Source organism: Cryptomeria japonica, unplaced genomic scaffold, assembly GCF_030272615.1.
Source record: "Cryptomeria japonica unplaced genomic scaffold, Sugi_1.0 HiC_scaffold_56, whole genome shotgun sequence".
Taxonomy (NCBI): domain Eukaryota; kingdom Viridiplantae; phylum Streptophyta; class Pinopsida; order Cupressales; family Cupressaceae; genus Cryptomeria; species Cryptomeria japonica.
In genome coordinates, this window is record NW_026728878.1 from 212501 (window position 1) to 219073 (window position 6573).

A 6573-nucleotide genomic window follows, 5' to 3' on the forward strand; every position below is an offset into this window, starting at 1 on the left:
TGGCTGGGTTGCGCGCCCTGGTGGGCACCATGGTGCGCACCAAGGAGCGCTCCGAAGTGTGCTCCAAGGTGCGGCCTGCACGAAGTCGGAGCCCGGTTTGCCCCGGGTGTGCACCTCGGGTGGGCACCTTGGTGCGCATGCCTTGCCTGGGCTGCGCACCAGGGCGGGCTCAAGATGGCACCCGCGTTCCTTTTTTTTCACTATCTTTCAAAACGGAAATTTTAAAATCTCATTTTTTTTTGCCTTTTTCTGGAAATTAGTGAAGGCAGCGCATCAAAGGTGCGCACCTCGCTGCCCACCACGGTGCGCAACGCCGGTGGGCACCCGGGAGTGCTTCGAAGTGTGCTCCAAGGTGCTGCGTGCACGTTGTCGGAGCCCGGTTTGCCCCGGGTGCGCACCTCGCGTGCACCTTCGTCGGGGTGGGCACCTTGGCTGGGTTTGCCCCGGCTGCGCTCCGAAGCGGGGTTATTGGAGCGCCGCCTCTTTTTTTGTCGGAGCGTTTGGTGGGGTTTCTCGCATTGGCTCTTCCGAGGCCCGGTTGCCACCCTGGCGCGCACGAAGTCGGAAGTAGGGTTAATTGCCCGGGTGCGCACCTTTGCCAGGGTGGGCACCTTACCTGGGCTGCGCACCAGGGCGGGCTCAAGATGGCACGCGCGTTCCGTTTTTTTCACTATCTTTCAAAACGGAAATTTTAAAATCTCCTTTTTTTTTTGCCTTTTCTGGAAATTAGTGAAGGCAGCGCATCAAAGGTGCGCACCTCGCTGCCCACCTTGGTGTGCTCTGAGGTGCGCACCCGGGAGCGCTACGAAGTGTGCTCCAAGGTGCGGCGTGCACGTTGTCGGAGCCCGGTTTGCCCCGGGTGCGCACCTCGCCTGCACCTTGGCCGGGGTGGGCACCTTGGCTGGGTTTGCCCAGGGTGCGCTCCGAAGCGGGGTTACTGGAGCGCCCCCTCTTTTTTTGTCAGAGCGTTTGGTGGGGTTTCTCGCATTGGCTCTTCCCAGGCCCGGTTGTTGGGTGCGCTCCCACCCTGGCGCGCGCGAAGTTGGAAGTTGGGTTAATTGCCCGGGCGCGCACCTTCGCCAGGGTGGGCACCTTGGTGCGCACACCTTGGCTGGGCTGCGCACCAGGGCGGGCTCAAGATGGCACCAGCATTCCCTTTTTCTCACTATCTTTCAAAACGGAAATTTTAAAATCTCGTTTTTTTTTTGCCTTTTATGGAAATTAGTGAAGGCATCGCATCAAAGGTGCGCACCTCGCTGCCCACCTTGGTGTGCTCCGAGGTGCCCACCACGGTGCGCAACGCCGGTGCGAACCCGGGAGCGCCCCGATGTGTGCTCCAAGGTGCGGCGTGCACGAAGTCGGACCCCGGTTTGCCCCGGGTGCGCACCTCGCGTGCACCTTGGTGCGCACACCTTGGCTGGGTTGCGCGGCCTGGTGGGCACCATGGTGCGCACCAAGGAGCGCTCCGAAGTGTGCTCCAAGGTGCGGCGTGCACGAAGTCGGAGCCCGGTTTGCCCCGGGTACGCACCTCGCGTGCACCTTCGCCGGGGTGGGCACCTCGGCTGGGTTGCGCGCCCTGGTGCGCACCAAGGAGCGCTCCGAAGTGTGCTCCAAGGTGCGGCGTGCACGAAGTCGGAGCCCGGTTTGCCCCGGGTGCGCACCTTCGCCGCGGTGCGCACCATGGCGTGCACGAAGTCGGAGCCCGGTTTGCCCCGGGTGCGCACCTCGCGTGCACCTTCGGCGGGGTTGCGCGCCCTGGTGGGCACCATGGTGCGCACCAAGGAGCGCTCCGAAGTGTGCTCCAAGGTGCGGCGTGCACGAAGTCGGAGCCCGGTTTGCCCCGGGTGCGCACCTCGCGTGCACCTTCGGCGGGGTTGCGCGCCCTGGTGGGCACCATGGTGCGCACCAAGGAGCGCTCCGAAGTGTGCTCCAAGGTGCGGCGTGCACGAAGTCGGAGCCCGGTTTGCCCCGGGTGCGCACCTCGCGTGCACCTTCGCCGCGGTGGGCACCATGGCGTGCACGAAGTCGGAGCCCGGTTTGCCCCGGGTGCGCACCTCGCGTGCACCTTCGCCGGGGTGGGCACCTCGGCTGGGTTGCGCGCCCTGGTGCGCACCAAGGAGCGCTCCGAAGTGTGCTCCAAGGTGCGGCGTGCACGAAGTCGGAGCCCGGTTTGCCCCGGGTGCGCACCTCGCGTGCACCTTCGCCAGGGTGGGCACCTCGGTGCGCACACCTTCTCAATGTTTTCTTGCCTTTTCTGGAAATTGGTGAAGGCAGCGCATCAAAGGTGCGCACCTCGGTGTGCTCCGAGGTGCGAACCCGAGAGCGCTCCGAGGTGCCCACGAAGTCGAAAGTCGGGTTAATTGCATTGTTTTCCCCGGGTGCGCTCCGAGGTGCGCAACATCGGCGCGCACCAAGGAGGGCTCCGAAGTGTGCTCCAAGGTGCGCACGATGGCGTGCACCTCTGGTGCGCACGATTCGGAGCTCGGTTTGACCGGGGTGCGCACACCTTGGCTGGGTTGCGCACCTTTTGTGCGCTCCAAGGTGCGCACGAAGTCGGAGCTCGGTTTGCCCCGGGTGCGCACCTTCGCCAGGGTGCGCACCTTGATGCGCACGCCTTGGCTGGGCTGCGCACCTTGGTGGGCGCCATGGTGCGCACCTTTCGTGCGCTCCAAGGTGCGCACGAAGTCGGAGCTCGGTTTGCCCCGGGTGCGCACCTTGGTGGGCGCCATGGTGCACTCCGAGGTGCCCAAGATTGGTGCGCACCAAGGAGCGCTCCGAAGTGCGCTCCAAGGTGCGCGCGAAGTCGAAAGTTGGGTTAATTGTCCGGTTTGCCTCGGGTGCGCACCTTGCGTGCACCTTCGCCAGGGTGGGCGCCTTGGTGCGCACACCTTGGCTGGGCTGCGCACACCTTGGCACCCGCGTTTCCTTCATTTTAAATTTTTTTTTTTTACAATCTCTCAAGTGGGAAATTCTATAATCTCAACTTTTTTTGCCTTTTCAGGAAACTTTTGAATGGAGCGCATCATTGGTGCGCTCCGAAGTGTGCTCCAAAGCTCTCTCCAGCTGCGTGCACCTGCCCCGGCCGCGCACCCGGCCCCGCCCAGCTTCGCTCACCTGTCCCGGGCGTCTGGTGCGGAACCTTAGAGTAAGAAACATCACCGTGCACCTTGGCCAACGTGCGCGACTCGACCGAGCGCGCACTGGCCGAGGTGCACACCGATTTCACCTGGGTGCGCGCGCAGCACCTCGGGCGCACCGGGGTGCGCGCACAACGCCCGGGTTGCACCGTGGCCTGTGTGCTCGGGGCGCCTCGGGTGCGCGCTCGGTGTCGCCCCCGCGCGCGCGGTAGTGCGGGCAGCGCACCCCGGCCCGGCCCGGCCCCGACGAGAACGCAAACGGGCAAAAGGTTTATTCAAATAGCATTGCGACGCCCGGCGAAAAACTAAAAAAGGGTGCAACACCGGGACTTCCCGGGAGGTCACCCATCCCAGTACTACTCCGGCCCAAGCGCGCTTAACTGCGGAGTTCTGATGGGATCCGGTGCACTAACGCTGGTATGATCGCACCCGTTATGAGCTTGTCGCAGTGTGTACTTAGCAAACCGCGACCCACGTGCGAATCCACCCCGGCCACCCACCCCCGTCGAGGTGCACACCCTCCCTCGCGAAGTGCGCCCCGTTCGCCAAGTGTGAGCCCTGCCCGGGTGCGCGCACCTTGCTAGGGCGTCGGGTGTGCACCCGGCCCGGCCTACGTGCGTGCACCTGGAGGGGGCGTCGTGTGCGTGCAGTGTCCCGTCTGCAACGCGGTGCCCACACACCACCTCGGGCGCAACGACCTGCGCTCACATGTGGGCCGAGTGCACCTTGGTGCATGTTCGGGGCGCCTCGGGTGCACGCTCGATCTTGCCCCGGTGCACCAAGGCGCTCGGTTTGCCCCGGGTGCGCACTTGGTGCAAGGTGGGCACCCAAAATAGGGATCAAGCACCAAAACACAAGTTTCGGGATGCAAAATGGGACCCAAGGACCACAAATGCGTTCCAAGACCCATGATGGGTCCACGAGAACAAAAATGTGTTCCGAGACTTAATAAACAAATATTGGGTTTTAGGAGAAGAAACATGCTCTGATGCCCAAAACGAGAATCGACCCCGAAAAGGCCACAGGCCAAAAGTGGGATGCGAGACAAAAAAAAATGGGACCCGAGGACCAAAATTGGGTTCCCAGGTCGAAGACAGGGCAACCGGACAAGAAACGACCTCTAAGGCTCGAAATGAGTCCCGACGACTAAAACTTGACAAGAAGCACCCATCAGGCACCCAACTCGACACCCATGGGATGCCGACCCACCCGGGCTTCCACCTAGCACACCTTGGCACCCACCCACCCTCGCACCCAACCTCGCACCCAACTTAGCACCTTTGAACCCACATTGGCACTCACCCTGACCCTGGCACCTTGGAACCCACATTGGCACTCACCTTGACCCTGGCACCCACCTTTGCACTCACCTTGGGACCCACCCTGGCTCCCACCTCGGCACCCACCCAGACACCCACCTTGGTTCCTTGGCACCCACCTTGGATCCTTGGCACCCACCCCGACACCCACCTTGGCACGCAACTTGGCTACTTGCCACCCACCTTGGCTCCTTGACGCCCACCCCGACAACCACCCCGTGACCTACCCTGGCTAGGGTTGGTGCACACCCACCCTGGTGCCCACCTTGGCACCCACCCTATGACCCACCTTGGCACGCACCTTAGTACCCACCCCGTTACCCACCCTAGGACCCACCCCGTGACCCACCTTGGCCAGGGTGGGTGCACCCACCCTGGTGCCCACCTTGGCACCCACCCATCCTAGCACCCAGCCTGTGACCGGGCTTGGAACCCAACCTTGCACCCGCACCCGTCTTGGCCAGTGTGGGTGCGCACCCATCCTGGCACCCACGTTGTGACACACCCTTTAACCCACGCACCCTAGCACCCACGTTGGCACCCACCTTGGAACCCAACCTAGCAACTTGGCACCCACCCCGTGACCCACCTTGGCATCCACCATAGCAGTCGCCGACTTGGCACCCACCTCGGCACCCACCTTGACACTTGTGGACCCACCTTGCCACTCACCCTAGCATCGACCCATCCTAGCACCCACCCTGGCACCTTTGCACCCTAGCACTCACCCATCCTAGCACCTAACCTGTGACCCACCTTGACACTCACCCTCGCACCCACCTTGGAACCCAACCTAGCACCCACCCACCCTGACACCAACCCTAGCACCTACCCACCCTTGCACCCACCCTGTGACCCATCTTGGCACCCACCCATCCTACCACTCAACCTATCACCCACCTTCTCACCCACCTTGGCATCCACCTTAGCACCCACCCACACTGGCACCTTGGCACCCACCTCGGGCAAGGTGGGTGCACACCCACCCTGGCACCCAATTTAGAACCCACCGAGCATGTTACCCACCTTGGCACCCACATTGCAGCCCACCCTAGTACCCACCCTATGACCCACATTGGCATCCACACCCTAGCACCCAGGCACCTCGACACCCGCCTTGACACCCACCCTAGCACTGAACCTGTGACCCACCTTGGAACTCACCCTAGAACCCACCCACCCTGTGAACCACCTTGGCATCCACCTTAGCACCCACCCACCTTGGCACCCACTCTAGCACTCACCCATCCTAACACCCAACTTGTTACCCACCTTGGCACCCGCCCTCGCGTCCACCTTGAAACCCACCCTAGCACCCACCCACGCAGGAGCCCACCTTGGCACCCAACCTAACACCCACGCATCCTGGCACCCAACTTGTGACCCACCTTGGAACCCACCCTAGTACCCACCTTTGAACCCACTATATCACCAACCCACCTTGGCACCCACCCTATGACCCTCTTTGGAATCCACCCTAGCACGCACCCACCCTGGCACCCACCATGGAGCGCACCCTAGCACCCACCCACCTCGGCACGCACCTCAACACCCACCTTGGTGTGCGCACTGCGCCAACCTCTCAAAGACCCTATGTGGTGCGCTCCAAAGTGTACACCTTTGGTGCGCTCCAAGGTGCGCACCTTTGGTGCACACCGAGGTGCACACCAAAGTGTGCACCGAGGTGAGCACCAAAGTGCACTCCAGGGTGCACACCAAGGCGTGCACCTTTGGTGCGGTCAATGCAAACGAATTCGGAAGTTGGGGTCGATGTCCTAACCGCTGCTGCAGACTACACGTATGAGAATCGGACAAATAGCTTTATATAGGGGAGGTGTTGCGTTTGATGGGTCGACTCCCCTGGTTGTGTGCACTGCACCAACTTCAAAGACCCTGTCTTGTTTAAGAAGTCAAAAGTTGGGGTGGATGTCCTAATCATTGCTGCAGTCTACGCATGTATGAGAATCAGACAAATAGCTTATATAGGGGAGGTGTTGCATTCGGTGGGTTGACTCCCCTGGTTGTGCGCACTGCGCCAACCTCAAAGACCCCGCATAGCAGAAGAAGTCGGAAGTCGGATTTTGGTGAGCACCAAGGCGTGCACCTTTGGTGCGGTC

The 6573-nt window shown here is 62.0% G+C and overlaps 1 non-coding gene across 1 annotated transcript; it reads right to left on the reverse strand.

Moving 5' to 3' along the window:
• Positions 1–3449: 3449 nt before the first annotated feature.
• LOC131863153 (5S ribosomal RNA) lies at positions 3450–3568 on the reverse strand. Its single transcript, XR_009362088.1, has one exon. It is a non-coding gene; the product is annotated as a 5S ribosomal RNA (ribosomal RNA).
• Positions 3569–6573: the final 3005 nt, after the last annotated feature.